The sequence below is a fragment of the Mirounga angustirostris genome, unplaced genomic scaffold, assembly GCF_029215605.1.
Source record: "Mirounga angustirostris isolate CCGP_5_RB_7025 unplaced genomic scaffold, mMirAng1.0.hap1 SCAF_4, whole genome shotgun sequence".
Lineage (NCBI taxonomy): Eukaryota > Metazoa > Chordata > Mammalia > Carnivora > Phocidae > Mirounga > Mirounga angustirostris.
In genome coordinates this window covers 2,741,290-2,761,809 of record NW_026991712.1, presented here as the reverse complement: position 1 = coordinate 2,761,809, position 20,520 = coordinate 2,741,290, and the positions used below count along the sequence as shown (strand labels likewise).

At 54.8% G+C, this 20,520-nt stretch overlaps 1 protein-coding gene across 5 annotated transcripts in view; it reads right to left on the bottom strand.

Annotated features, from left to right (window-relative positions):
* The window catches only part of SLC45A4 (solute carrier family 45 member 4), a 76,307-nt gene that overhangs the window by 42,003 nt on the left and 13,784 nt on the right, over nt 1–20,520 (bottom strand). The window contains exon 2 of one of the 5 annotated variants that reach the window (XM_064587806.1): nt 10,270–10,350. The exons of the other annotated variants lie outside the window; for them this stretch is intronic. The gene's annotated coding sequence lies outside the window, so the exon portion shown is untranslated. The remainder of the gene's footprint in view (nt 1–10,269; nt 10,351–20,520) is intronic. 5 annotated transcript variants of the gene reach the window in all.

Sequence of the window (20,520 nt, the reverse complement as noted above, 5' to 3'; positions counted from 1 at the left end):
CCACGGGGCATCAGACACCTGTAAAATCAAGTGAGATCCCACGACACACCTGTGAGAATGGCCATAGTCTGCACACAGACAACACCAGGTGCTGACGAGGACACGAAGCAACAGCTCACTCATGGCTCATGAGAACAGCCACTTGGGAAGACTGGCGGATTCTCACCAACTAAACATGCTCTTCCCATTGGGTCCAGCAACCATGCTCCTTGGTATTTACCCAAAGGAGCTGAAAACTTCTGTCCACACAAGAATCTGCACGTGGATGTTTACAGTTTTATTCCTGATTGCCCAAACCTGGAAGCAACCGTGGTGCCCTTCAGTAGGTGAATGTTTAAATGATCTGTGATCCACCCAGACAATGGAATGTGGAATGTTATTTGGTGCTGAAACGAAATGAGCTATGAAAAGACATGGAAAACCATGAAAAGACATGGAAGGACGACCTTAAATGCATACTGCTAAGTCAAAGAAGCCAATCCCAAAAGGCTACTCCCTGTAGGATTCCTACTACATGACATTCTGGAACAGGCAACGCAATAGAGACAGTAAAAAGACCTGTGGTTGCCAGGGATGGAGTGGGGTGGCGTGGGGGAGAGTAGGGACAGATGAATGGGTGGAGAGCAGAGGAATTTCAGGGCAGTGAACCTACTCTGTAGGATACCAGAATGGCAGATACCCGTCACTACACATCCGTCCAAACCCACAGAGGGAACAACAGCAGGAGTGAATCCTAGAGTAAACTATGGACTTTGGGCGATGATGTGTGTCAGTGCAGGTTGATCAGATGGTTTTTTTTATTTAAGATTCTATTTATTTGAGAGCGAGGACACGCAGAGGGAGAAGCGGGGTCCACAATGAGCAGGGAGCCCGATGCGAGACTCGATCCCAGGACCCTGGGATCATGACCTGAGCCGAAGGCAGACGCTTCAACGACTGAGCCCCCCAGGCGCCCCAGGTTCATCAGCTGTAACACACGTACCACTCTGCTGGGGGATGCTGATAATGGGGGAGGCTGTATGTGCATGAAGACGGGGATATACAGAATGCTGTACTTTATGCTCAATTTTGCTGTGAATCTAAACTATTCTAAAAAATAGTTTACTAATTTCTTATTTTATTTTTTTAAAGATTTTATTTGACAGAGACACAGCGAGAGAGGGTGCCCAACAGTTTACTAATTTTTTAAAACATGTCCTTTATATTAAAAAAAAAACACAATCAAAAACATCTGACAAGAAAGGACTCAAGAGGTGATCAGACCGAATGTTCTGTAACTGGGAATACTTTCTCACATCTGAAATTACCTTCCTGTAGGGATTGAGTATCACCTGCAGAAACCCATGCTGGTCTCCTCTAATTCAATGTGCCTCTACAGTCTAGAAGTGTGGGCTTAAGAAATACAAAACTTATATAAATTTAAATTAGGGGGGTGCCTGGGTGGCTCAGTCGATTAAGCATCTGCCTTCGGCTCAGATCATGATCCTGGGGGCCAGGGACAGAGCCCCGCACTGGCTCTCTGCTCAGCGGGGAGTCTGCTTCTCCCTCTGCTCATGCTCCCTCTCCCCCCCTCAAATAAGTAAGATCTTTTTAAAAATAAATAAACGAATGAACAAATCAATAAGGCGGGTGACTCTGTGGTATCCCCAAAGCATACGGCCCCTCGGTGTCTGGGGTGCTGCTTGAAGGTCTGTGCTCCCCACCAAATTCCTGTGCTGCCAGAGTGGGTGATCAGGTCGTGAGCGTGGCGCTCTCATGAATGGGGCTAGTGCCCTCATGAAAGACACCCGTGGCTCTCCGGCTCCTTCCACCGTCCACCGTGCGAGGGGAGGACACAGCGAGAAAACAGGTCTGAACCAGGAAGCAAGCCCCTAAGACAGACAAGTGGTCAATCTGCCAGCACCTGGTGCCCCCGGTGCACTTCCCAGCCTCCAGAACTGTGAGAATTAAGTGTGTGCTGGTGAGGAGCCCCCCCAGCCTGTGGTTGTGTTACAGTGGCCCGAGACCATGCGAATCGGCATGAATCCGGGAAGCTGAGGGGTTCATTTATAAATGTCGATTTAGGGCGCTACCCTCTCCAAAGATCTGGTTCTCCAAAGAACCAGCATTGTGACATGCACCCACGGCACAGCCCAGTGTGAGACGTTCGCAACGGGTAGTATGAGGACCACGTGTCTCGGTTACGTGGCACAGGTTTTTTTTTAATTAAAGATTTTATTTATTTATTTGACAGAGAGAGACAGTGAGAGAGGGAACACAAGCAGGGGGAGTGGGAGAGGGAGAAGCAGGCTCCCCGCTGAACAGAGAGCCTGATGCAGGGCTCGATCCCAGGACCCTGGGATCACGACCTGAGCCGAAGGCAGACGCTTAACGACTGAGCCACCCAGGCGCCCCATATGCGGCACAGTTATTAACTGCATCCCTTTGCACTCAAGTGTCCCGGTATGGACAGTGCGTTGCCACTCTGGAGATAAATGATCAAAAGCTTAACTAGGACTTGAACCTTTTCATACCCCAGCCTTTGAGTGTTCTGTGTCATAATACACAGTCGAGGACACTTCAGAAACCAAACACGTCAGACCTGACATCAATTTCTATTTGACTCCTTTGGATCAGCTTGCTGGGAACTTGATGTTGGTAAAGTGGGGGGGGATGTGTGTGTACACACTATTCTAAATATTAACAGACTGAAGCAAAGGAAATGTGGAAAGAGGCCCCCCCCCTGGGCGCAACGGGATGAAAATATTGCTCCACTGTTAACAAATCAGTCTACTTAAAGTCTTTCTCAATGGATTCCCATCCGAGTGCAAGTGGCAGGTGCCCAATCCCTGGACCTCCAGCGCTCCTCCCAGACCACTCTCGTGGTGACCATATTGCCCGGCCCCTCCCTGTTGGGCAGTGCTGGTACTCTCCTCCCCTGCCCCCTCGCACACATGCCCACCACCCCACACACACACCTCCAGCAGAGGCCTGGGCCAGGCTGCTCCCTCCCGGAGGAGGCCAGGGCATGTGACTATTCAACAGCACAGCCCCAGCCCCACTGTAAGCTCCCAGAGGTGGGGACAGGCCTGCGGGACAGGCCTGCAAGACAGAAGGGAGCAGCTCCAGGCCACACGCCTTCCCTATCCACCTGTGCAACTCAGAGCCCTGCTTCCAAGACCCTGGCAAGCACGACGTCCTCTGGGCTGGCCAGGCCCCTCTGCTTTTCCTTCAGGTCCCACCAGCCTGGGGGCACAGCCCAGACCAGCTGCCCAGCTTTTTCCCCTCCCTGGCCCCCTGGTAAAGGGAACAGCACGTCCCCCAGGAGAGAGGCAGCCTGAGCACATAGCAGAGAGTGGGCGCCCACCCCGAGGGCAGGATGGCTCGGATCCCACTGGGTGGTCCAGCACCTAACCAGTGCAGGCACTCAGGACGGCTGGAAAGAAATGGGTTCGTGAGCGCTGAAGGCAGAGGACCAGACCAAACCATAATTACTCCATTAAAAAAAGAAAACTGATTTTTAGAAATCCCTCCCTTTTAGAGAGAAAAGCAAGATGAGCACAGAGCTCAAAGAAAATCCCTTTTTCTTCTGAATAGGAAGCAGAAACAGTGTGTCAATGCTAATGAATAGTTGAGATGATTTTTTTAATGCCTTAAAACTGGCATATTTCAATTCGAGTAAACTTTCAAAATGCACATGCTGCTAAAGGTGTTATTTTTTTTAAAAGGAACCACACCCTCCAAATAAATCACAGCAGCTCACAATTTCACACGTAGGTGGAATTTCTCAGGAATCCCTATGCTTTATCGAAACAGTACGAGTCCAGGAGTGCCTGGAGCATAAAATACCGCACGGCCACGTTTCACACGCAGCATCCTCCAGACCACCCCCCAGCCACCTGCTGGGGCTCCCAGTGCGGAGTCTGATGCCTGCGCTGTCTAGCGGACTTGTCCCAGCCCAGCTGGGAGGCCTCTGCTGGGCCTGCATTCTTAGTAGGACATCAATCATAGACACCAAAAGGCCTTCCCCAGCACAGGGCTCCCTGGTGATCCTCTGACAGCCGGCAGGCCCCCACTGGCACCCACTGCCCCAAACCGAGCTCCACGGTGGCTAGGAGCAGCCGCCCCGTCTGCACTGGCCTCTCCCGCCCACGGGATTTGGGACCCCGGGGGTGGGCGGGGACAGGACGCTGGGACACCGCAAGAGGACAGGTCATCTCAGGCGCTGCGCTAAAGCAGAGGCGAGAGCCCCAACCGCAGGGCCCTACACGGGGCCGGAACGTCAGGATGACTCAGCAGGCTCACGCCTGGCCTCACCCTGGCACACACCGGCAGGGAAAGGTGCCGGAGCAGAGCCCTCCGGGCAGGGCACTGACCTACCAGCTGCAGCGCCACCGATGAGCACCATCTACTCGCAGGGCCCCAGAGTTTCTCTGCGGAGCACACCCAATTCCGGAAGCCACTTCTCCATGTGCAGGAGAAAATGTCAGCGTTCCAACAGAGCTGCAGGATCCCTACCACCTGCCCAGGCATCCAGGAACCGCGTCTCTTCGGTAACACGCAGGAGGACAGTGGGGTGAGCCTTGGTGTGCCTGAGCCCCGTCACAGGGACACAGCACTGAGGGCACTGCGTTCCAACAGGACCCGGCGTGCCCCGCCACCCTCCTTCCTCGGGGCCGCGGCCACGCTGCACCTGCCACAAACATGGGCTCGGTTAAAGCAGAAGGAAGGGCGCCTGGAGGCTCAGTCGGTTAGGCATCTGCCTTTGGCTCAGGTCATGATCCCGGGGTCCTGCTCTGCGGGGAGCCTGCTTCTCTCTCTCCCTCTGCCTGCCGCTCCCCCCTGCTTGCGCGTTCTCTTTCTGTCAAATAAATAAATAAAATCTTAAAAAAAAATAAAGGCAGGATAATACACTCAACCTGAATTGGCAGACTCCATGGACAGTCTACGTGACAATAAATATTCTGAATGTTGGATCAAATCAAAGTACTTATTCTTCCTAAATTTTAGGGGGCATTTTTAGGACTGACATCAAGCACCTTTCTATGCAGAATCCACCTGCATCTCATACTAAAACAAGCTGTTACCTAATATGAAGGAGAACACAGCCAGCATCCAACCCTCAGAAAGCAAGCGCAAGTCCGTTTAGGAAGAGATTATGTTGAATGAGAACAAACTGCCCCCAGAGGAGGATATTCCCTGCAACATTTGCCTTCTGCTAAAATAGAGACTTTCTCCTATAACTACTTTTTACCTTTGACCTTTAGATAGTTTTCTCAGATTTGCATAATCAACTCAGAGGGATGGGTTTTGTTTGTTAATTAAAAAGCAGCAAGTGTGGGGTGCCTGGGTGACTCAGTCGTTAAGCGTCTGCCTTCGGCTCAGGTCATGATCCCAGGGTCCTGGGATCAAGTCCCTCATCGGGCTCCCTGCTCTGCGGGGAGCCTGCTTCTCCCTCTCCCACTCCCCCTGCTTGTGTTCCCTCTCTCGCTGTGTCTCTCTCTGTCAAATAAATAAATAAAATCTTAAAAAAAAAAAAAAAAGCAGCAAGTGAAGTTTTCTTCCCCCTGCCCCTCTTCTACATGTTCCTAGCAAACCCCGGGAGTCCGAGGAAGCTTGGGCTACCATGGAAACAAGAGCCTGGCCATCCACCATGCAGCTCCGGGAACCCCGGCACGCGCTGGGAGAGCAAGCCTCAAGACCGCCCGAAATGCCAAGTGGGCAGTCACTGACAACACCTGGATTACTGCTCTGAACATGCACGGTCTTCATCTGAGGGCAGAGCCAGGTGCAGACGGGCTCCAGGCCAGGGACGAGAGAGGCAGGCTGGCTGCAAGCTGCCTCAGGACACTCGTAACCACCAAATGGTATTGAAAAATAAAAACCAGACTCCTCACATTACAAACATCACCAAGGACTGACCTCAGAGCAGGTGGCCGAATGAAGAACCACCAGCCACTCTGCCAAGACACAAAGAAACCCTTTGCCGGCATTTATATATAAAACCAAGCCAAAGCAGTTTCCAGGTTCCACTCTCACCCTAAGGCAAGGAGGACACAGTGCCACAGAAGTGAAAAACTGCAAACGGACTGTCTAACAACATGGAATGACTTGAATTACGGGCCGTGTGTCAGGTGAACACAAAATGCCAGTTTCTAAAGAGGGGAAGTATGAAATCTATTTGAGAAATAGCAAAATCAAAACCAGTTTTCCTAGAAAAGGTAAAGTTTTGGTTAATGAGTAGAACTTACATGTGCTTTCTATATGGCCTGGAGTTAAATTTACTCTTCTAAGAAGTACAACGACAGCAATAAAACCAGCACTCTGTTTCCCTCCATACACCTGAAGCCAGAGATGCAGGTCAGTGATATACACAGATGGGACAGGTCATTTCTGCACCATTTTTACAAGACAGCATGCATTGCTGAGCCACTAAAAACGTGGTCTTTCGAGTGTCTACACCCTTAATAAACCCCCTCCATCTCATGAATCCCTTACGGCACACCTACAGTTGGTTTTACATCAAGGAAAACAGGGTCCCAGGACCCCTCCTCAGGCCCCCGTCCAGAGGCCCAGGAAAGGTGGGGCGCGGAGAAGAGAGGGCAGGGCGGCCACTTCCCCTGCCCCTCCTGTCTCCGCCCAGGGAAGTGGCTTGGAGCAGAGACAAACTCTTACAGAAGGGGGCCGGGGGGGACGGGAGCCTGCTCCCAGGTTCCTCAACAGTGTATGCCAGCTCTACCTCTACAGACAAGACTGACCCCTTAACCTGGAGGTTCCCCGATTTTCTGTGATGCAGAAACCCAGTTTGGTACCTAAATGACTAACCCTTCTGCCATCTGGAGAAGTCAGCAAATCAGAACCAGGGATTCCTTGGGAATCCTGAGCGGACTATCCCTATGGAATTTGTGAGGATGGTCCTGACACCACGAAAAGGACTTCTGAAAAACGTAAGCTGTGGTCACTGTGTATCCAAAGCTTCAAAATGTGAATTCCCTTGGGCTCGCATTCCCTCTTCGGAACTCGTCGTAAGGAAACAAAGGCACAGAAACCCTGAAACTCCCATAAATAAAGTGGCGCACCCAGACACACAATTCCGCTGCAGGACTCCCTGTTGACGTGGAAATATACCTAATATCAAGTGCAAAAAGCAGGTTATAGATCAAGTACACATTATGATCATATTAAGTTTTTTTTTAAGACACGGAAGCAGAGAAAAGGGTGTTATTTCTGGATGATTTGTAGTTATAGTCTCTCTGCTTCTGCAGGACCTAAATTTATCTTAAATTTGAAAAGAGTAGGGGCGCCTGGGTGGCTCCTGATTTTGGCTCAGGTCATGGTCTCAGGGTCGTGAGATGGAGCCCCACGTTGGGCTCCACAGGAGTCTGCCTGAGATTCTCTCTCCCTCTACACCGCACCCCCCCACACACTGCACACACTCTCTCTCAAATAAATAAATCTTAAAAACATACACACACAGTAAATTACCTTTAAAAATAAATTTTCCTGGGGCGCCTGGGTGGCTCAGTCATTGAGCGTCTGCCTTCGGCTCGGGTCATGATCCCAGGGTCCTGGGATCGAGCCCCGCGTCAGGCTCCCTGCTCAGCGGGAAGCCTGCTTCTCCCTCTCCCGCTCCCCCTGCTTGTGTTCCCTCTCTCGCTGTCTCTCTCTGTCAAATAAATAAATAAAATCTTTTAAAAAATAAAATAAATAAATAAAAACAAATTTTCCTAGTGGTCCTCTCCAAATGCAGAATAAGATCCTGGCGTGTGGCAGACATTCAAGTGTTTTGCAATCACAAAGTCAAATCTCACGCGGCCCAGATGTGCCAACAGAGGCAGTTCTGAAGAGCCGTCTACGGATGCAGAGCTACTGGCAGGTCCCCTTAATTAGTACAGATTCAGAGCTGATTACCAGGAACCATCTCAGAAGCTGCTCCCAGTCCACCCTCGACGTCAGAGAGACACGGACTGCACGCTAACCCCACCCCAGGAAGCAGCAGACCTGTCCCACATGTTTTGGTGCATGGAGGCTATTCATTCCTACGGGACCCCTAGCTGGCTCTTCACTAGGCATCCACCCCAGTTCCCAAACACAATCACATGGCTTCCCAGTCCACAGCACCTACTGCCCCCCCACCCCGCCGCTGGACTTAGTCTTCTCCCCACTGGACTTAAGTCAAGCACCCACCCCTAACAATGCCACCTGCTCTGTTCATCACAGATTCTCCCACTTAAGGGTACTCCCAGGTCAGCCTACCAGGCCCTGTGCCCATCAAGGAGAAAGGAGTCAATGGCTCTTTCCTCTTCTTTCCGGGTTAAGAGGCAAGACAGAGAAGCCCTGCATCAAGGTCTGAAATAGGCCCACGTGGGGTTAGGAAACTCTAATCTTGTCCAGGTGATGTACAGCATCCTTCCCTGCCTGCGACCCAAACAGCACTGGGCTCCCAAGGCTGAAAGCCTCATGTGTGTTTCTCAGCTGACAACACCAATGGGCACCCTTCCCGCTCATTAATCTGTGGGTGCTGACGTCCCCGGGGGCTCTCAGCACTGCCCTCCAGGACCGGATTACCATCTGTGAGCCAGCAGAAGGCTGCCTCCAGCCAGTGCAGAGAACACGGCCAAAAACACAGCACCAGATCAAGCCCAGGCCTCCCTGAGCGAGGGAGAAACCCCAGAGTCCCCAGATGCCTGCAATGCAAGTGAGGGCCAATGGAGCCAAGCGTACCACCCTCCCCCCCCCACACACACAGGGCAAATCCACACATAGGAAGCCCAATCTGGCCCTCAGCCTCCCCCTGCGCCAACCTGGGAGATGGGCAAGCTCCACCTGACGCTGACCCAAGTCAGATAATGAATGACTGGAATGTTCGCAGCAGGAGACCGCGGGGGGAGACCACCGCCTTCCCCCAAAGGAGAGTACCTGGCCACTCAGCCTGTCAGAAGGTCGTGAGACGGAAGCCTCAGGGACGTAATTAAAACTAAACTACTCTGGGCACAATGCAGTTCTCAGCTACATAAACGGATGACACTTGCTTTCCATAAACTCAGCCCGACAGCAGGACCTGAGTGCGCTACCACAGGTGCGAAACCAACGGGGTTAAACAGGTTAGGTTTTACATCTACTGGAGATAAATGGCCATTCACAAGAAAAAGGCCATTCACTGCCCTTCATAGAGCGCTTTCCACCCGAGGCCACCCGACATCAGCTCCGGGGCACACAGCCCCGCACCTCCCTCCGGCCAGCCCGGGGACTTGGATTCCAACAGCCCTGACACTGGACGGCAGCAGCACCCACCACGGGACCTTACTGGCTATGGCGGATTTTCAGATGCATTAAAAATAAACGAGGACAGAGCTTCCTTTTGGGAAGACGCAGAAGTCCTGCAGACGGAGGGCAGCAATGGAGCGCTACGTGGTGAACGCGAACCTAACGCCGCTGGAACTGTACGTACCCTTAAAGATGGTTCTGATGGTACATTTTACGTTAGGTGTATTTCGCCAAAATAAAAGTAAATACTGTAGTATGAGGAACTTATCTAGAAATGACCTGCAAAGTCCAATCAGGAAGGTAGTGGGGTTTCTGCCCGCAGGTACTCAGTGCATCCCCAACAACTCAGCCAACCACCGCTCTTTGAAGCCTATGGGCGCCGGGGCGGATGGGGCTGCAAACCCGCCGCGGTGTGGGCGCAGCAGGAGGCCCCAGGACACACCGCCCCCCGCCCCAGCACGGCCCAGCTCAGGGCATGAGTCAGGAGGGAGGCGGGAAGGCGGAGATACACCGACACACACAGAGACAGAGAAACACAAACAGATGGAGACCAGCAGACAGAGGAGAAACAGCAAGTCAGCAGGAGATGAGTCAGCTGACCAAGGAGGAAGTGCGGATGTTCCCCGCAGGGCACAAACAAGACTTCACAGGCGCCACTGTGACCTCTGCTAGGCATCCCCCTCCCCCCGCACATTTCACCACCTCCAGGGCAGCCCCCCCACCCAAGGCCAGGTGCACAAGCCCCTCCCGGCCTGACGCCCTTACCTGGGCTCCCCCAGCCCCAGGGAAAGGCATCTGTCTCCAGTTCTGGCCAGCCCCCACCAGCCACGGCTGAATCACTGTGACATTCTGCAGGACCTAGACTTCTCGGGCACGGCTTCCCACCTCCTCCTGCCCAAGCCCGCGCCGGCCCCCACCGCTGGTACCCGACACCCTTAGCACCAGGCCGGGGGCCAGGGAACGTGCAGCCCTGGGGGAGCCGGGCCCCTCCACCCCCAACGCACCAGGAGGCATTTCACTCACCCAAGAGTCAAAGAGGGTCAAAGAGGGCTGCCTGGTGGAGGAAACGGGTTCAGAAGAAGATCCAGGAAGTGGCTCCTTTTACTGAAAAGTAACCCCCCCCCCCGGAAAGATTTTACTTTAGTTTTTAAGGAACAAGTTCACTCTCAGTGTTGTTCTCCTTCAGATCTGAAATCTCCTGACCACGCAAACAATACCACCTGTCCCCATGGTCTTGCTCATGGTGAGGCCACTGTCCCCTCAGAAGGAGGCACCTCCAGTTTTAAAGAGACCCTCACGAAGAGGCAGGGCTGCAAGCACCAAAGTCCACATTCCTGAAAAGCCTGTGGCTCATAAAATGAGTTAACACCTAAACGTATTACAGACTCAGCCGCCCAGGTCTCCCCTCCCCCAGCACAGGCCAACCGCTCACCAGCAACAAACAAAAACCACACGGATAAAGACCTCTTTACAAGAACAGCCAAAACAATTCCATCTGTTAACAAAAACTAGCTGTTGGACTAAGGTTGCAAGTTCAAACACAATCTGCCTGTTGTAAATAGTGCCTCAGTTTATCAACGTAACAATAATGCTCTTTCAAAGATTGATAAAGTTCTCCACAAATACTCGCCCTCCAGCATTTTTAAGATACTTTGCAGGATAAATATTAGCTTAAGACTTGCCTACAGGAGAAGTGAAAGCTGCCAAAGAAGCAGTTCTAGAAAGAAAAAAAAAAACAGAAGCTGCTTCAGCCAGAGGGTAGCAAGCTGCCCCTGGCTGCCGGGGAGGAGGCGGGGCCCTTGCCCTGCACTGCGCACCGTGAGCGCCGTGCCAAGGCTGGGCAGCCAAGCCCTTGTTACCCCACCCGTCCTGGGGCCGCCCAGCCTAGAAGGGCAGAGCTGCAGCCCTGTCTCCCGATCGGGGGCACGGCGCCAGGCCCTCCACAAACAAACCACCCGGCCTACACAAGGCCTGGAAAATTGAGTTAATTAAAAGGAGAGATTTAAAGATAACTGTCGGGATGGAAAAGAACAAGGAACATCATAGCTTCAATCTGATTTAAACTTAATTTCCTGGAAGACAGTTAAGTAGCCTAGGTAGCCAAGGGCAGCACGGTGAGGGGATAGCGGGCCCTGCCATCAGCGGCCGGCCCCCAAGCGCCAGGCTGGGTGGGCGTGCGGCCTGTTTGTGCTGCTAATTCCCCGACTGACTTCAGATGGCACTTACCCTTCACTTCACCTGCGGGGGTCTTTTTATCTGTAACACAGTAGCTCGCAACTCAATAGGAACTGGAAGCAAGCTCAGAACAAAGCCAGGCACCGCGCAGTGACACGTGGGTGACACACAAGTCCTCCCCAGCAAGGGACCAGCTCAGGGAGACGGCTGGGCACAGGGCTCTGCAGAGCCAGGTGGGCGGGAGGGACTGAGCACCTGCGGAGCGCAGCCTCGCCCACCACAGGCCCCCGCAAGATCCGGTTCGGGGACCTTGACTCCCACCCCCTTCATCTTCCAAGGCCACGCTCTGTTCTCCTCACACTCCTCTGGAACAAGCGGCGGCGTGCTGAACGTCCTCTCAGCCCCGAGCTAACGTGGAACGCACTTGAAACAAGTTATGCTTCCTCCCAGGCCTGCGGATGGCGGGGTGGAGAGACGGGCCGCACGAGGTCCCGAATCACTAACACGGTCTCTTGTGACTGCAGACTGCGACATTCAGCCCTCACCTCCCCACCTGCCACGGGAACAACACCTCCAGACCGTGGGGAGGACCCGGTAGTGCGGAGGATCACCATGGAGCCCAAAGCCTGCGCGTTCTCGGGGAAGGGAGCGGCTTTCACCCCTAAGCCCTCACGTAGAACAGTGGTTGCGCCCAATCACCTTTGGGTAAGAGTGCTGAAAAGTCCCTAGGTGAACCAAATCTGTGGTTCAGCTACATCACACAGCGTGTGGTGCTCAGGTGTGCAGCCCTAAAAGAGAGAAGTCACAAGAGAGAGCAGAGAACAATCTAACAGAATTTAAGTCACCAAACATGGTCTAATTTTTGTTTGAATGGTTTCAAGAATAAACGAGCAATCTAATAATGACAAAACCCCTGGTTTCATGAGAACTTTCACCTAGAGCGGTCACTAAGAGAGAAAAATTCTTGTTGGAGAAACAAAAATTTACGTTAAGAAGTGGTTCCACTCCGTTATCAGAAAGCAAGCACAGCCGGCACGTGCCTAGGTCTAGAATACCATGGACCCTTCCAGCACGAAGACACTGACCACTGAGGATGGAGGTCAGCTCCGTGACCAGGGCTACCCACTCCGGGCCACCTGTGGAGTGGGCAGGCAACAGGGACACAAAGAAGCCACCTCTGGTCTAGGATAGGGTCCCTCCCTTCAAGGCACCTGAAACAGGGGTGTGGGGGTGGATAGGGGAGAGCGAAGACAAGCTTTGTCACCCAAAAGCACAGCCAGTGAGACCTGCTCCCCCCAAGGGTGTCAGGTGGAGGAGGCCCGTGACAACGGAGGCCAGCAGGCAAGCCTAGACCGACGCAGGGGGTGGCCATGCTCAGAGGTCCAGGCACAGCGCAGGGCATGGGCACGAGGTTTTAGACTTGTTATCAGCAGGAGCACGACAGCTGGCTCTCTCCGCTGGGACAGCGCTATGTGCTGGGCATTTTCCGACAGCAGGACCTGCCCCTGCAGGGGCTCCACCCAGAGAGACACCCTCAAGGGGCCAGCACAGCCCAGCGGCGGGTGAGCCTGGGAGTGGAGAGGTGCCGTCCAGGAGGTCTGCATCACAAGGCGGGGCAGCAGGGCCAGGCGCTCAGGCACGGGGCTGCCAGTGCAAAGGGAAGGGCAGGAGCTTCGGCTTCACCTGGGTCAGCCATGGGGGATTCAAGGAACCAGTAAGAGAATGGGGCAAGCATCTGGAAACATGCCGGGCTGCAGGTCACAGAGCAACAGGGCTGGTAAGACCCTCGGGGATGGTCCAGCCCCAGCTGAACCTCAGAGGAGAAATGGGGCCCGAGAGGCCTGGGGACCCAGCATCGAGGACAGCGACCCTGAGCAGAGCTGACGTTGACACATGCTTCTTTCTCCTGCCCTCCCAGGAGCCCCCTTGCTAAGACGTCCTCCAAGTGCCTGAAAACTGGCCACGTGTCCTGGACAGGTGTGAAGAACGAGTGTGCGCGCTCACCCACCGGTAAGGAGAGGAACGCGCCACATCGTGCAGGCAAGCTCTGTGGCCCGTGGCCGGGGACAGCGCTCCTTTCACCTGCTGGCCCTGCTCTCCAGGCCGCCCCTGACTCCCCCCGCAGTCCAGCCCCCCCGGCTGCACCCTCCTGAACTCACTGCCGCCCCTTGGCACTCCCTGCTGCTGTGTCACCAGCACGGGGTATGGCCAGAACATTCTGTGTCCGGCTTGTCCCCTCCAGCTCCCCACCCCTCAAGCACAGCAACACACACTAGTCCACACTAGTCCCCGTCCGTCTGAGGCCCTGACTACCAACCACAGCCTCCCTCCGCATCAGCCACGTGGCCCTGCAGATGTCACACAAGTCTGCTGTGTTCCCCTGGTTTCTGAACAAGCAGCCACAGGTCTGGGGGCCTGACCTAGCATCCTTTCCTCCTAAAGCTCCAAGGGTTACTTCTTATCTGGGCATCTAGAAGTGGGACAAGCGGGATGAGACAGGAACTAGAGGTGGCAGCCCGACACCCAGTCCAGCAAGGATCTGCCAGCCCACCTCTGCCTCATACCCAACGCCAGGTGGCCCGCAGGTGTTTCTGGCCAAGGGCACTAAACCACCCCAACTACCCCTGGGAGGTCTGTTATTTTACCCCCGGCTGTATCCAAAACTCATCAGAAGTCACTACTCCTAACTCACAACCTCATCACCAAGCAACACCCCACATCCTGGGCCTGTGCAGAGCCTCTCAGTAAGGAGTTAAGCCTAAGACGCCCCAAGACTACCAAAGGGCCTAGGTGCTGGGAAGAAGCAGGGGGGCACTTAGCTCTTCTCTTCCTGGGGACACCAGCAGCAGCCTGCCTTCAAGCAGGCCGGGGAATAGCACAGCAAGATTCCCCGCCCGCCTGAAAGTCTAGGCCCCTCTACAGCTTCCTGCCCGGCACCCTGGGACGAGCAGGAGAGGGAGGCAGAGTGGAGGGCAGACAAGGAAGCTCTTAACACTGCAGCCCAGCATGTCTCAAGCTCTCCAGACATTCCAGGCATCAACATCAGCTTGGGCTCTGCCTGCGCTTCAGGGTGGTCCCAGGGGCCCACCAGACAAGGGCACCAAAGGGGCTGCACTCAGGTCAGCCGCCCACACGCGGGGCATCGGGGACCTCCCTGCGGTGGCCACTCTGCAGCTGGAAGGCACAGGCGGCAACGGAGACAGGCCACATCCCGCGTGCACTCCAGAAGACCGACGGCACCACGTGTGCAAACCTGAGGCCCAGGGTTGGAGGATGGGTGTTGAAGGGACAGCCCCAAATACCAGTGCTTCACAGAGAGTGTCCGTGAGTCCAAGCCCCGCTCCTCTGCAGCACCCACACGTCGCACGGACGACAAAGTCAGACAGGATGTTTTCGTGCTCATCTCAACAGTACGGACTTGCTCGAACAATGTCTTAAGTTGGGGCATCTGGGCAGCTCTGTCGGTTAAGCGTCAACTCTTGGTTTCGGCTCAGGTCATGATCTCAGGGTCATGGGATCGAGCCCCGTGTCAGGCTCCATGCTCGGGGTGGGGCGGGGTGGTGGTTCTGCTGGAGATTCTCTCTCTCCCTCTGCACCCCCACCCCGCCCCTGCCCTCTCCCTCTTTCAAATAAATAAATCTTTAAACAAAATCAATGCCTTAAGTCCTATTTTCTTCATTGGCTTTTAACTATATAAGCACTTTACCCTGAAATTCAATTAGGACAGTGACCTACGATGAGGTGACTGTCTATGAACCATGATCGGAGAGTCCCGGAAGAGAGACCACAACCCCAGGGGAAGCTGGGCAGACAGGGTCCAGGCCTGGGGGCAAGGGGGCAGGTGGTGCTTTCGCTGGGGGAGGAAGGGCCCTGGCCAGGCAGGCTCCGCACGCGGGCCGCTGGCTCCGGGGAGGAGCGGCTGGCCCTCGGCACGCCCCCATCAGCAGCATGGAAAGTTGGCTGGGAATGGAGAGGACGTCTGGTGTCTATAAAAATGTGCCTCCCAGGGGAGCCTCTGGAAGCAGAGACTCCATGAGACTCTCATTCTTTTCCTTATTTGCCACTCTGAAAAATAAGCCATTCTTCCTATTCTGAAATGCAATACGGGTCAAAACCTTCCACAGTGAATAGTAACCCAAAGAAAAAGGTCACCAGATCCAAAATATTTCTCATTTGGCCAGTGGCCCAAAGAAACTCTATTCTGTTTACTTGGTTACTCTCCTGGGGGATAAAAAACCTAATCCAATATCCCAAGTGGGCCCATGTTACTCCAAATTCTGTAGGGGGGGCGGGGCTGCAGGCGCTTCTCACACCCTCTGCTGGGTCCTCCTGGGTGCTAGCCCCTCTCCCCACCCCAGGGAATCTTCTCTGTCCCCACCGTGGCCTCACGTGGGAGAAAAGAACCACCCATGGAGTGAGTGCCTGTCCTGCGTGTCCACCCCAGACCCCACAACCCAGCAAGGCCGACCCCAGGACGGCAGGTGATCTGCAAAGGCCTGCGCAGAACCAGAAACGGGGCTGAACGTGGGGCTCGGCGTCTGCCAGGTCCAAAGCGGGCTTCCCTCCCCGTGGCAGGACGGCTCCCGCTGGGCCTTCCCGCACGCTTCGCTTCCAGTGCGGCCCAGTCGGTGGGAAGGAGCCCTCAGCTCCCACCTGCCCCACGTAGCCCTGGGCCTGAAGTCCTGTCATGGCAGCCACTGAGCAAGGACCCACACTCAGCATGTCAGCAGGCCTTCCTTGGTCACGGCACCTCAAGGGCTCCCATCTCTCATCTGGAGCCCAGAGCTGTGACCTCACGCAGCAGCCAGCCCTTGCCTGTGCTGGAACGCAGGCAGCCCCCCACGACCCTCCCCAGCTCCCCCATCGCTGAGTCCCCGCCCCGGGGTGTGATGGGGTGCCGGGCCCAGGCCAGGGCATGTCCCATTGTCCTGCAGAAGGACGCACACTCCCGGGGCATAAACCCCACCAAAGCAGCCTGCCTCAAACAGAGTTCTCTTTCAAACTGTGAGGCCCACACTCCAGCCCCTGCACACCCATGCCCACGTTCCTATAAGGTCTTTTCCTAGGATGTGCACACCCCGGGGAGAAGTACTGCCCCAGAAACAGGCAGGAGGCAGAACCAGGACACAAGGCAGAAAACCCCGACAGAGGCTACTACGTCCTGAAGCTGGGCATCTGCGGGGCTCTGCTTGCTTCTCAGGAAAGCACCAAGGCTGTCAGCGTGAGGGGAGGGTGACAGTGGGGGTCACTCAGAATGCCCATGCCCCTGGAGCCCGCGGTGACTCCTCTGTCGCTGACTCCATGCGCAGGCAGACGTGCTGGCTCGGGTGAGCCGCTACTCACTGCGGAGCCCCGCTCACATCCTCCCGCTCAGGGGCGAGAGTGGCCTCGGAGAGGCACGAGGGAGACAGGCCCAGCACCGGCCTTGCGGGAGCCCCAGGACCCAGAACATCTCTGCCTGTGGCCCCCCCAGCTCCCAAGGAGGTGGGGGTCTGAGCTCATGATCCCTCTAGAAATAAGGGACTCAGCGCCAGAGGAGGAGAAATGGCGGTGGTTTATGGCCTGGCAGCCGGCCCTTACCCCCCTCTGGGGCCCAGGAAGCACAGGCTAGAGGCAGCCCCACGTGCGGGAGTGAGGAACGGAGCAAGGCAGAGCAAGGGAAGCATGCAGCACCTGCAACACATCTTCCTTGTATCTTTACAAGTGCCTCTTAAGTAATTCTCTACTTAAAGCGGCTTAAATCCTTCCCAGAATAAGGCGAGTATAAGCAGAATAACGGTTACAGTTCGAAAGCAAGTGTTTCCCCATCAAGGAGCATTTAAAGCCGTAAATGGCATTAATCTGCCCCTGAGCTGGGGTCCTGCTCCCGCTGTCCTCAGAAGCCGGACCCACAGGAGCACGACCCCTTCTCCTGTTTGCCAGGAGACCCTCCTCAGCTTGTCCACTGACTGGGAGCCCTTCCCTCAGTACCACTGCATTCTAGCTGGTCCACACCTTCCCCAAGTTCAAGAGCATGGAGGGGAAAGAGAAGTAGCTGCTCTTTACAAACCACTCATGCCTCGAATTCAAGTGACAGTCTGAGGTCAAAGGAGGGAGGGAGAGGGGGCGCTCCCGGTCTGCCACGGGGCTCTACCCTCAGTATTTTATCCGCGGACCCTACGAGTATCAGGCGTGGGCAGCACAGCAGGACCCCCAGGTCACCTGAGGACCCTGAGAAAGCCGCTTACCTCTCCAGGCCACAGGCAAAATGGCGGGGTGGTGCATGGAGCACTGGGTGTTATGCACAAACAATGAATCATGGAACACTTCATCTAAAACTAATGATGTAATGTATGGGGATTAACATAAGAATAAAAAAAAAATGGCGGGGTGGGAACCAAGCACCTGTCTGTCCCTCCTCTTGCACTTCCACAAGCTTTGAGCCTAACAGTTTAAAACCACACACCGAGGGCAATATCATCACAGGAGAAAGGCCTGCAGGGCCCGCAGGAAGCCTGTAATAGACGCGCTATAAACTCAACACACCTCACTCTGTCTTCAAGACTAATTTTAACAGGGAGAAAACATAACCGCAGCTCACAAACCTTTCCTTGCGGATATAATTTACAGCACCATGACTCAGCTGCCCTGACTGCCTGACAGGTGAGGTCACCTGGATGCACACTGGTGTTTTCACCAGGCAACAGCCCACACCTACGCACGGGGCAGGGAGAGCAGGCTGCCCCTGTCCCCAGCCTCCCTCCTCCAAGGGTCCCCAGCCTCCCTCCTCCAAGGTCCTCCAAAGCCCCCTCATTAACACTTCATAGCACATGTGGATTTCCCAGTTCCTTCCAGCACGCTGGCCTTCTGGCCTAACTGGTTGAGCTGCCAGTTAAGGGCAGTTAACTACAAATATGAAAGTTATTGACCTATTTGTTTAAATAGGCTGTCCTTTTAAGCACCTGCTAAGTCTATTAACAAAAAAAAAAGCAGGCCATAAAGGGTCCACTGTGCCCCCTCCTTTGCCCCACCGCCCTCCTCAAGGACTCCCGCAGGTGCAGCAGTCCCCATACTGGGCCAAACACCACTCGGTCGGTGCTCAGACTGGTGACCAGGCGGCACTCCCGGCATCTCCAGCATCTATGGCACCAGCGGCCGGGTGCCCTCAGGCCTCCCAGGGCGCAGACGCCAAGGCCCCTGACTCCCAAGGTTCTCTCCCCGTCTCCTGCCCACACATGGCTCACACCTAGGCTACTCCAAGCCTAGGCTACCTCAGCAGCTCCTTTCTGAGGCCACCCCACCCCGCACCCACAATTCCACCTCTCCTACCAGATCTTGACTTCCTCTTGCAGGTGAGTCCCGAACCCCAAGCTAGTGCCCCCCACAGCACCAGGGGCCCAGCTTGCGCACAGGAGGGGCCGACACACAGCACATCCACCAGAACCTCGGGCTCTCGCACGGCTTCGTTCTGTTCACCCCCTTCTGATCCCGGGCCTCCCCCAGCCCAGCCCGGCCCTGCCCCTCCAACATAGGAGTGGACTGCCTCCGGAAAAGAAAGGCGAATTCCAGTTTCCCCCATCCCCTTTCTCTTGGGAACTACAAAGTCTCTCTGTAGACACTCATCTTCAACTGCTTCATGTGGGGACAGAACTAGCTGCAACTCTGAACGTCCTTCCTAGGAGCCAATTCCAATTCCAGAGGCCACACCCACATACACTCGCTGAACCCTCATGACACTCCAACGCAGGGAATCCTATCATTAGCCCCAATCTACAGACGAGGAGACTGCAGCACCAAGTCTAGCACGCAGAAGATGCAGGACTAGAAGCGTGGGGAGCACCACGGCCTCGGCTCAGCAGCCCGGCCATGGCGCTCTCTCCCAGTGCCAAGGTCACCGCTGGGCTGGGAAATGCAGAGGGGATCAGAGGAGATGCAAGAGCCTCATTCCAGGCCTGATTTCTGGAGGGAACCCTCCCGTGTGAGGCAGGCAGCTGGCCACGGGAGACACCGGAGTCGGTGACCTGGAGAAGCCGGCGGTGGTGGGCCACGGAACACGGGAGCACGCACACAGGGGCACGCAGGCACGGGCATACACGCTTTGGGAGACGGCGTCTGGAAAGGAGCAAAGCAGCTGCCGCTGGGAGGTGGGGCTCTAGAGAGGGCTGTACTTGTTTCTTTAACTGAAGAAATTAAAACCCGGCCTGATCAAAAACCTTAGTTTAAAACAGGCCTTTACTGGGGCCTGGCTGGCTCGGTTAAGCGTCAGATGGATGCATGATTTCAGCTAAGGTTATGATCTCAGGGTTGTGAGGTCAGGCCCTGCGCTCAGAGTGGGGCCTGCTTAAGATTCTCTCACCTCCTCTCCCCTTCCCCCACCTGGCAAGCACGCTCCCCCTCTCTCTGAGAAAAAATAAATAAATAAACATAAAACAGTCCTTTATTGGAGGGCCTGGCGGCTCAGACGGTAGAGCATGCAACTCTGGATCTCGGGGTTACGAGTTCAAGCCCCAAGCTGGGTGTAGAGATTACTTTTTAAAAAGTAAATACATAAAAAATAAAACAGTCCTTTACTCCACCTTCCATACATAATACATGACCATTAGAGTAACGTGTGGAGGGCACATGATATTTGACTCGTGACTTCCCATTAAGACAGGATTCTAATCTTTAGGGCTGCAGATGGGGTTAGCAGATTGCTGAGTATTATCAGTTACTGTTCATACTAAAACCACATTCTCTTCACTTGAAGAGTACAAAGAGGTGATTTTGCAAATGGCAAATGGGTGGGACTCTGGGCTCTTCCCAGCTTAGAAGAGCTAGCCTGTTCTGCCAAGAAGCTGGCTGTCGCGTGGGGAGAGACACCCTGGAAATAACGTGCATCCTGCCTCGAGGGGAGCAAAGTGGCCCCGTGCCAGAGTCCTGCAGGGGCCCAGTGGCTGTGGCCGCTGCACAGAAAACCACCAGACCTGGGTCCTCCAGCCCAGCAGGGAAACAGGGCAAACCAGGCCCCTTGCTGACCGCACAACTCCTGTGAACCAGGAGCCAGCCAAGCACCTTCTCTGCCTGGCAGGCCCAGGACACAAGGAAGGGTCCAGAGAACTCCTGGTGGTGCAGCTTCAG